Source organism: Cupressus sempervirens, chromosome 5 (assembly GCF_028749045.1).
Source record: "Cupressus sempervirens isolate cs-2001-9-10 chromosome 5, ASM2874904v1, whole genome shotgun sequence".
Lineage (NCBI taxonomy): Eukaryota > Viridiplantae > Streptophyta > Pinopsida > Cupressales > Cupressaceae > Cupressus > Cupressus sempervirens.
In genome coordinates, this window is record NC_143122.1 from 479,088,473 (window position 1) to 479,099,865 (window position 11,393).

General features: G+C 34.6%; 2 pseudogenes; both read left to right on the forward strand.

Moving 5' to 3' along the window:
* Nucleotides 1-4,225: 4,225 nt before the first annotated feature.
* On the forward strand, nucleotides 4,226-5,012 carry LOC149556830 (histone deacetylase 6 pseudogene; annotated as a pseudogene).
* Nucleotides 5,013-10,026: 5,014 nt separating this feature from the next.
* LOC149556831 (histone deacetylase 6 pseudogene) lies at nucleotides 10,027-11,110 on the forward strand (annotated as a pseudogene).
* The last annotated feature ends 283 nt before the right edge of the window (nucleotides 11,111-11,393 follow it).

Sequence of the window (11,393 nt, forward strand, 5' to 3'; positions counted from 1 at the left end):
TGTGGAAGGCAGTTGAACCCACTGTCCAAACAGATTCAAGATCTTATCAACAAACCCACTATCCAATTGACCTCAACAATATTCCTTTTAGAATAATAGATGTGTAAAAATATTTCTATTCTTCCTCTTTTCTAATACATCAGACTTCTTCACCTTCAAATCATGCAATCAGGTCTGGAACTCTATAACTATCAATAGTAACCCTTAAGGTCACTTACACACATTAGCAAATCATTCTTCTTTGCTGCTTCTAAATTTGTAACTCTTCTCTACTTAATGATCACAATGATTATATCTAAAACTAGGAAAACATCTTTCCTTTATACCACACTCAATATTAAATCCTTGAGTTAGCTTCACACTTTATCATCATACATTAATTAAATGAAATACACATTTAATTAATGTTGTTAGCTCACAGTTATATAAAAACTTTCACATGTGTGACTTTCATACATGCGCACTCTCGGATGTCAGCATTAGTTAGTATACTACCTCTAGTCAAATGTCCAACCCTTTATATTAGTTACAACAAGTTGTATCAATCATATAGTAGGAACTGCTTTCCTAATGCTTTGTTCCCATGTGGTTCTTTGTATATCAACCATATTTTCTATACACTATTGATTCAAGTTTTGCACACTTGCCCAAGTGACAAATACATACTATAGTATGTGTAGGTAACTATGCATAAGTAGATAAGTAATGTATTGTCCTAAACACAAAAATCATAGTCTTCTACTTTGTCAGTCTTTTACAAACTCATTACTATGTTGTCATCAATGAAAAACATAGTTGCAATACTCCCCCATAGCATCAACATTCATGCTAACAATCTCCCCCTTTGGCATTGATGGCAACATAGATGAAAAACATCTTGTTCCAAGAATACGAACAAGTCTCTTCATTAATAAAATCTTGCTTCATGCAAAAAAAATTATTGCAACATTTCTCCCCCATACTACAAAGTTTTTCATGCCATACTTCTCCCCAATTGACATCAATGTCAAAGATAGTACATAAATGGTTCAATTTTTTTGAACATACAATAATTTATTAGCACGACCATAAGTTAGTATGTTGATTTACAACTTCTATAAACAACATAAGTGTCTAAAGACATTGTTGCATACCAATTACCAATTACCAAGTGTCCTTGACTGACTTTGTTCATCACATATACTACCCCATAGAGGAAGTACCAACATTCAGTCTAGTCTAACAATGGTGCTATGTACCCTGGACCGATGCACTTTTCATCTACCATTCTAAACTATTTAAGGGCATAACCCCAAGAATGCCTCTCAGGTACTCAAATGTGTCCTTTGGTAAGGCCTTTGTAAAAATGTTTACAATCTGGTCCTTGGTGTTAATGTGCTCTAGTCTAATCTCTTTCTCTACAACTTTCTCTTTCAACACATGATACTTTATAGAGATGTGCTTAGTCTTAGAATACAAAATAGGATTCTTAGACATGTTAATTGTAATTGTATTATCACAATATATGATAACAAGTTCTTTGAATGTAATTAAAATATCCTTCATCATCTACTTTGTCCATATGACTTGATTGCAGTTGTTCACTACTACGACATATTCTACCTCTACAATGCTTTGTGAGGTGAAATCTTGCTTCTTGTTGAGCCAAGAAAAAAATCTTCCTCCAAGAAGAAATGGTCCTTGACTGGTGTTTTTTCTATCATCCCTATCTCTAGCCTAATCATCATCAGTATAAGTGCAAAGAGTAAAATCATTACTTCTATCATACCAAATGCCATAATCAAATATTCCTTTTAAATATCTGAATATACTTTTTACTGTTCTATAGTGATATTCTTTAGGATCAACCTAAAATCTTGCCACAATAATAACTGCATTAGCTATATCAAGTCTACTATGAATTAGATATTGTAATCCTCTAATCATAGATCTATACTTCTTTTGTTCAAGAGTAGATGTCTCATCCTTGCCTAATAACTTGTGACTAGTTACCATAGGGGTTCCAACATATTTATAGTTTCCTAAACAAAATCTTTTTAACAAATCTTTTAAATACTTTGTCTGAGAAATAAAGATTCCTTCTTTTTTTTGAAAAATTTGTAATCCTAAGAAAAAAATTATTTCTCCTATCATGCTCATTTCAAACTCAGTCTTCATTTCTTCTAAGAACTTGTTATTGGCTTCATCATTTCTTCCAAAAATGATACCATCAACAAATACAATGATTATTAGTAAACCATCTTCTATTTCTTTCAAGTACAAGTTACTATCTATTGTTCTTTTAGCAAATCTAAGCTTTGCTAAGTATTTATCCAATCTTGCATACCAGGTTCTAGGTGCTTGCTTTAATCCATACAAGGCTTTCTTTAATTTGAAAACCATATCCTTCTCTTCTGTCAAAGGAAATCCTTTTGGCTACTCAATATAGACTTCTTCTTCAAGTTCTCCATTCGGGAATGCTAACTTAACATCCATCTAATATACTTTAAAAAATTTATTTTTTGCATATGCTAAGAACATTCTAACTGCTTCCATTCTTGCTATAGGTGCATATGTTTCCTCATAATCAATTTCTTATTGCTAAGAGTAACCTTTGAATACTAGTCTTGCTTTGTTTTTAATTAAGAAAAATAGGTTTTACAGGGATCCTAAAACCCAAAAAAATTTATATAAGAGCTGGTAGCATAATATTAAATAAATTCTAGACCCAATACTTCTACCTACATAAGGGGGAAAAAAAAGATAGAACAATGGCCAGAAATGAAATGCTAACAAACCCAATTGAAAAAAGGATACTACAGGAAATAAAACCCTAACTATTCAATCTTCCTATCAAGTTCCTACATGGTTTCAACTACTTCATTAGCACTCTAGAACTCTAGAGCCATACACTCCTAGTTTAGATCAGTAGGACATTCCACCAGGCCCTTGGTCACATTCATTTCCCCCTCAGTCTACTTGAAATCCTTGTTGACACTTTCATCCTATTGACACTTTCATCTTGTTGCCTGACTTTAAGTCACCCATTTTTTTTGGCAATATTGGTCATATCAAGTCAGTCTAGTCAGTCTTGAGTCTAGGTCTAAGTGATTATAGGTAGGAAATATTTTTCGAGTTCCCCTTCAAATTGCTTTCTCCTTTTCAAGCTAGGTGGGTTATTTGGAAGTCCTATCATGATGGGTAGGTGATAGATCCCAACCTGGCTAAGATAATATGCTCCTATTGATGATATTTTTCGATAGAAGAATGATGATTGTAAATCATGATCTCCAAGCATTTACAAGGAATCAAAGGAAAGTTTTCAGGTGACTCTTTACACTATGATAGATACAGGACTGAGACTATACCTTGACATTGGTGCATCATATTTCTTATCAAGGCTTCCAGGATTCTTAGGTGAACATGTGGGTCTGACTAGCATGAGATTGGATGGAGTGAAATTAGTCACTTGTAGTCTTGCAACTAATTTTGTGCATTCTACAGGGTTGCAATTGTTGGAAGAAGCTTTAGCCAAAGTGGAGAAACCAAATTCGAATCTTGTTAATTTTGTGATTGATGGATTTTCAGATAAAATATGTGTGAAAAATGGTTGCACACGGGTTGAGATAAGTGGAGATCCAAGTCCATGGGCAAAGAGAGGACATCGATGTAATAAGACTTGATGATGATGATGGATAAAAATGACATATGCTTTGAGTGGCTTCAACCACAGGAGCTCAAAGATCCATCAGAAAGTCAGAAGGAGGATCCTCATAAGACCTTACAATGTGAAAGTTCCATTTCTTTTGGGAGATTTGAGAATGATTCTCTAGCATGGGGAAAATGGTCTTCATTTTCACAAAATAGATACTTGGAAGAAGTGGAAAGATTTTCTACTCCGGGGTCAGTTATTCAGAAGAAAGCTTATTTTGAAGCTCATTTCGAGAAAATTGTAGCTCAAAAGGCTTTGGAACAGTAGGCTTAGTTGGAGTCACAATCAAGGATTGGAAGTACTTATAATGAAGATTGCATGGTTGATAATAATTATAATGAAGATGGCATGATTGATCATAGTTATAATGAAGAAAAATATCTAGAAGAGTCACCAAATCAGAATGATGAAGATGTCACATTTTCTCATGTAGTTGAGTCTGATAATTCATCTCACCATACAAATACAGAGGAAGGGAGTTTTATTATAGTTGATCAACGTATCCTGTATGAACAACATATCCCCAAATAAGACATGCCTGTCAATCACCTTGAAACTGTTGACAATGAGCCCAGTTTGGATCATTTCTCCAGCAAGCATCAGTTTCATTCATTATTTTACCACTATGTGCTTTATATTGACATCAATGTTCATCATGGGGATGGTGTTGAGGAGGTCTTCTACACTATAGACCAAGTGATGATTGTATCTTTTCACAAATTTGGGGATTATTTTCTTGGAACAGGAAACATTGAGGATGTTGGACATGGGAAAGGGAAATGCTATGCCTTGAATGTCCCTTTTGAATAGTGGAATTGATGATGAGAGTTACAAGAATCTCTTTAGGCCAATTATTCAGAAGGTGATGGAAGTATATTAGCCACATGTAGTTGTGCTACAATGTGGAGCAAACTCTCTTTCAGGTGACAGATTAGAAGTCTTCAATTTATCAGTTTGAGGACATATCGATTGTGTACATTTTCTTTGTTCATTCAATGTACCACTGATGCTGGTTGGTGGTGGTGGTTACACCATTCGTAATGTTTCATGTTGCTGGTGCTATGAGACTGCTATTGCTAGAGGTGTCGAGCCTAAGAATAAGTTGCCTTATAATGAATATCATGAATATTTCAGGCTAGACTATAAACTTTATGTAGCTCCAGCTAACATGCCAAATGAGAATAATGCAAATGATTTAGAGAAAATGAAAAATGCATTGCTAGAACAGCTAAGCAAAATACAACATGCTCCTAGTTTATCATTTGAAGAAAGGTCACCAGATATAGAATTTCTTGAAGAAGAAGAAGAGGAGATGGAATGACAGTCAAATTGTCAAATCTGGGATGGGGAAATTTTAAATTAGGATAGGTTAGATGAAGAGACAAAGTCATTTTTGGCTCCTTTTGTTTGTAGTTTCAAAATTATTAGTCTCTAGTCTTTTCAAATTCTAGAATTTGAAACACTTGGCATTCTCATGAAGGTCGTATGTTGTAATCTCTATATATACTATTGGAAAAGTAAATGCAGGGGTCGAAAAAATTGTTGGCATGAAGAGAGGTTGTAGAGACAATCATACTTGGTGTCAATTCTTTACTGTCCATGTACTTCTTTTTTTGCATATAGTCAAAGAACTGGAGTAGGGAGAGGGGCACATTTAATTTCTGTAATTTTCATTTCTTGCATTTGGGGGGTTTTCTATTCCATTTTTGTAATAGATTTGATACTGAGTTGTAAGTAATAATGATTAGAGCATCATTATTTGCTATGTTCATAATAAAGAGAGATCTTTTGTTAAATCAAAGAGTTTAAAAGGGGTTTTTCTGATTATTCACAATCAGAGAGTTGCATTAATCGATTTTGGGCATTATCTTACACCTTAGAATTGGATAACAAATGTGTTGTAGATAAGAGGTGTTTGCAATCATTTCTATTACAGAAACCAAAATAGATGACCTTTTGTTCTAATTTCATTTACATTGCATTTGCATTTGTATTTATTGAATTCATATTGCATCACCAATGTCGAGGAGTCATAAGATGTGTGAGTTCTCGAAGTTGGCTAGGTTTAGGATCTAAATTTTGCTTGAGTTAATCTTGCCTAGGATTGACTTGGTTTTCCTCTTTCATTCTCGGGTTAAGAATGCACCCAGTTAGTTTAGGCAATAAAACAAATTCATTGCATATCATTTCATAAGGGAGCTGTACCTTCCAATTTAGAGGAAATATATAAATTTCATGATAGATAATCCAATTGTTGGCATCTGATTATTCTTTCAAATTTGGGCATTTTGAGAGTTTATTTAAAAGGAAAATCTATTTACCAATAGATTTTTGGCGACTCTGCTGGGGAATTGGACAAGAAGATTAGTGCTAGAGATTGTTTTTTCAGTTGATTATTGTTATCTCTGCTTGAGATTGGTGACTATGTGTCTTTAAGAGAACCTATTATATTTCAGAGTTTGAAAGATTTGAAAGTTCTTATTAGTCAGGTTCTGAGCTCATATTTTTGGTGACTAAGAGAAAGAATACTTTTTTTTTTCAAGCTGCAATATTCATTTTCTCTACTACTCAAAGATTGGCAACTCCGTTGTTTTTTTTAAAAAAAAAGAAAAGATCATGCCTATTAGAACAGATTTTTAGAGAACTTGCTAGAAAGTTGGTTGCTCATGATTGAGGAAATGTATCAAGGTCAAATTCCTCTAAGAAATAATTTAAAATATAAAAAGAAAATTTTGCCATCTGTTGAAGAGATTGTGATTGATGATGATCCTATGCTGCAACAACTCTGGAGAAAATTTAAAAAGAGTGTCAGCTATGCCACAAGAAAAAACTTAAGTATAGCTCAAGACCATTAGTCTAGAGAATTGTGGAAACTGATTGAAAAGAGATTCTATGTTCTCCAAGAGTTCAGATAGAAAAGAACTGATGCGAGTTCTAAAAAGGATGCTTTATCTCCTCTCATCTTCCCTGCTTTGAGAGAGCCTAAATTTTCTTCATCCTCAATGTTACCATGGATGAGCCATCAGCATGAAGAAGGTAATCAGCATGGAAAGAATTTCCAGCCTAAACCACCACAAGAAGAAGAAAATATTATTATTATTCCTTGTTACTCAACAGTATTTCCTTTGGAATCATTAATTGCACCATTAGATTCTTCATTTGAGGTTGAAAAGAAGATTTTCTTTCATAAGGATGAATATAATGAGAAGATTTCAGAAAATACTCTGCCTATATCTGAACTTAAATATCAAGAACACACCATCAATAGTTCAGATGCACAGAGGATTTCAGTTTCTCTAAAGAATCAACAGGTATGAATCTAAAATCACTTCCTAAATTGAAAGGAAAGAATTAGTTTTGATTTCATTTGATGAAATTATTAAAGCTGGAGAAATTGCATTGATTGTTAAAATGAATGAGGAATCAATGATTGAACATAATATTGCTCATAGGCACAATGAGCAATCATCTTGCTTAGTTGAGTCACTTAAGGCTACAGAGAATTTTTTCAAAGAAGATATAATTAGTGAGCAAAACAAAGAGTCCATGACAATCAATGGTTTGAGTTCTGAACAACAAGAGAAGCCTTGTTTTCTAGAAGCACAACTTTCAGCAAATGAAGATAGCCTTCTCAATGATGAAGAATTGAACTATCCTAAAACAAACATGCTGGCTGCATTATGCTTTGGTGGTCATCATACTAAATCTGAAGATGTAGCAATAACAGATGATGAAAATGAAGGAATTGCAAAAGATAATGAGGTATTGCAGCATTATGAAGAAGATACTGAATCTGATTATAATCCTCTTGTTCTGGAATACTCTTCCATAATTAATCCAAATATTGAAGTTGTGAATTTAGATGAACATCTTGCTATAGAAAATGAAGAAGATGTCTCAGCTTGGATGAATTCTATAGCAAATAAGGAATCCTTCAATTTCAACCCCATTTTGAAATTTGAAGTTGTTAATGATAAAGCCTATGATTGGTATGATGTTGTTTCACTTCCAGAAGCTTTTCAATTTTTTGATTATGTTCATTCTGATTTGAAAGATGATATCTTTGCTGAGAGTGGTAATGGAGTAAACGAATGTGAGTGTTTTCAAGCATTGCATTTGGAATTGCTTGAATATCCTGCCAGTCTAGATTTGAATGTTGATATCTTTGTTATAAGTGAGAAGGTTGAGGATAAAAAATGTAAGTATGATTCAGTGATGTTTTCAGAGTCCAGTGAGTTTTCTTCTGCACAAAATAGGATGGAGCATGGGAATGATAGTATGGAGATAAATACAGAGCAATCAAAAGTATATGATGAGGCATGGCTATTTGGCAAAGTTCTATGGGTTACTATGTTACAAATAGCTTTTGGACTCAAATTTAACAATCAAGGATTGGCCAGAAGATATCAATGTTGTTGCAAGCTAGTGAAGCTTTCTCCTCTGTGCCAAAACGGTTTGTATTTCTCTCTTCCTGTAAATGGTCATGTATAAATCTTTCTTTGCTTTTGGTCCTATTGGTGAGGTCTCCTCACCTTTTTTAAATAAGTTTTCTTTCCAATTTTGGTGTGTCTAGTATAGCTTTTTCTTGCTTAGTCTATTGTTGTTGTTTTCTCTTGCTTTGTTTTAGTCTACCCTGGTCCCCTCTACCCTCCCTATATGCACTTTCTCATTGATCTTTAGTCTAGACTCCATAAACCAATGCTTAAGGCACTTGCTTAACCAAAGATGTTGGATTCTCTATGCACCTCATAGTACATATCTCCCAGTTGGAGCCAGCTATTGCTTGACTTTAAGTCACCCTTTTTTTTTTGCAATATTGGTCATATTAAGTCAGTCTAGTCAGTCTTCAATCTAGGTCTAAGTCATTATAGGTAGGAAATCTTTTCCAATTTCCCCTTCAAATTTCTTTCTCCTTTTTGAGCCAGGTGGGTTATTTGGAAGTCTTGTCATGATGGGTAAGTGATAGATCCCAACCTGGCTAAGATAATATGCTCCTATTAATGATCTTTTTCGATAGAAGAATGATGATTTTGAATCATGATCTCCAATAATTTGCAAGGAATCAAAGGAAATTTTTCAAGTGACTCTTTACACTATGATAGAAATAGGACTAGGGCTATACCCTGACATTGGTGCATCATATTTCTTATCAAGACTTCCAGGATTCTTAGGTGAACATGTGGGTCTGACTAGCATGAGATTGGATGGAGTGAAATTAGTCACTTGTAGTCTTGCAACTCATTTTGTGCATTCTACGGGGTTGCAATTGTTGGAAGAAGCTTTAGCCAAAGTGGAGAAACCAGATTTGAATCTTGTTAATTTTGTGATTGATGGATTTTTAGATAAAATATGTGTGAAAAATGGGTGCACACGGGTTGAGATAAGTGGAGATCCAAGTCCACGAGCAAAGACAAGACATCGATGTAATAAGACTTGATGATGATGATGCATAAAAATGACATATGTTTCGAGTGGTCTCAACCATAGGAGCTCAGAGATCCATCAGAAAGTCAGAAGGAGGATCCTCATAAGACCTTACAATGTGAAAGTTCCATTTCTTTTGGGAGATTTGAGAATGATTCTCTGGCATGGGGAAAATGGTCTTCCTTTTCACAAAATAGATACCTGGAAGAAGTGGAAAGATTTTCTACTCCGGGGTCAGTTATTCAAAAGAAAGCTTATTTTGAAGCTCATTTCGAGAAAATTGTAGCTAAAAGGGCTCTGGAATAGTAGGCTCAATTGGAGTCTCAATTAGGGATCGGAAGTAATTATAATGAAGATTGCATGGTTGATAATAATTATAATGAAGATGGCATGATTGATCATAGTTATAATGAAGAACAATATCTAGAAGAGTCACCAGACCAGAATGATGAAAACATCACATTTTCTCATTCAGTTGATTCTAATAATTCATGTCACCATAAAAATATAGAGGAAGGGAGTTTTATTATAGTTGATCCAAAGAGTGGCATATCAGTTGGTCAAATAGAGGACCCAAGTCAATATATACCTCTAGCAGTGAACAATTCTAAGCAAGAACATGTGTATTCACAGGTAATTGCTTCAAACAATAACCTAGAAATGGAAAATGGAAAAGAACTTTCTACTCTTGATAGGGATTCAGAGGTGGATAATTTCAATATGATGGATGTTGACAGCATAAATCTAAGAAAAGACGAGCAAGAACAAAGACATAGTTGAGAATCAGCACAATCAGAGAATAAGGTTGCCAAAGAAGTAGAGGAAAATGAGGTGGCATCTAGCCTTGCCTTAATGGATTCTCAAAAGCAAGAGCAAAATGAAAAATCCACTAAGAATGTTACTACCAAGTCATGGGAGTAATGGAATTCTGTGACTAGCGTGAGACGGTGGGCTTTGAATCACGGTGGGCTTGGTAGGCAAGCAATCCTAGACTGTGATCAGAGGGGTTTGCACATATATCGCTGAAAATATATTTGGTAATGGTGCAAATTCAAAATATCTATGCACACATGCTTATCAAGCTTGGTAAAAGGATCTTTCAGACCATACATTCAACCACTCTGATTGAATACCTATATGAACAATGTATCCCCAAATAAGACATGCCTGCCAATCACCTTGAAATTGTTGATAATGAGCCTAGTATGGATCATTTCTCTAGAAAGCATTGGTTTCATTCATTATTTTACCACTGTGTGCTTTATATTGACATTGATGTTCATCATGGGGATGGTATTGAGGAGCCCTTCTACACTACAGACCGAGTGATGACTGTATCTTTTCACAAATTTGGGAATTATTTTCCTAGAATAGGCCACATTGAGGATGTGGGACATGGGAAAGGGAAATACTATGCCTTGAATGTCCCTTTTGAATAGTGGAATTGATGATGAGGGCTACAAGAATCTCTTCAGGCCAATTATTCAGAAGGTGATTGAAGTATATTAGCCACATGTAGTTGTGCTACAATGTGGAGTAGACTCTCTTTTAGGTGACAAATTAGAGGTCTTCAATTTATCAGTTAGAGGACATGCCGATTGTGTACATTTTCTTTGTTCATTCAATGTACCACTGATGCTGGTTGGTGGTGGTGGTTACACCATTCATAATGTTGCACGTTGTTGGTGCTATGAGACTATTGTTGCTATAGGTGTCGAGCCTGAGAATAAGTTGCCTTATAATGAATATCATGAATATTTTGGGCTAGACTATAAACTTTATGTAGCTCCATCTAACATGCCAAATGAGAATAATGCAAATGATTTAGGGAAAATGAAAAATGCATTGCTAGAACAGCTGAGAAAAATACAACATGCTCCTAGTTTACCATTTCAAGAAAGGTTACCAGATACAAAATTTCTTGAAGAAGAAGAAGAAGAGAAGATGGAACGACGGTCAAATTGTTGAATCTTGGATGGGGAATTTTTAAATTAGGAAAGGTCGAATGAAGAGACAAAGTCATTTTTGGCTCCTTTTGTTTGTAGTTTCGAAAGTATTAGTCTCCAGTCTTTTCAAATTCTAGAATTTGAAACACTTGGCATTCTCATGAAGGTTGTATGTTGTAATCTCTATATATATTATTGGAAAAGTAAATGCAGGGGTCGAAAAAATTGTTGGCATGAAGAGAGGTTGTAGAGACAATCATACTTGGTGTCAATTCTTTACTATCCATGTGCTTCTTCTTTTTCTGCATACAATCAGAGAGATTGAGTAGGGA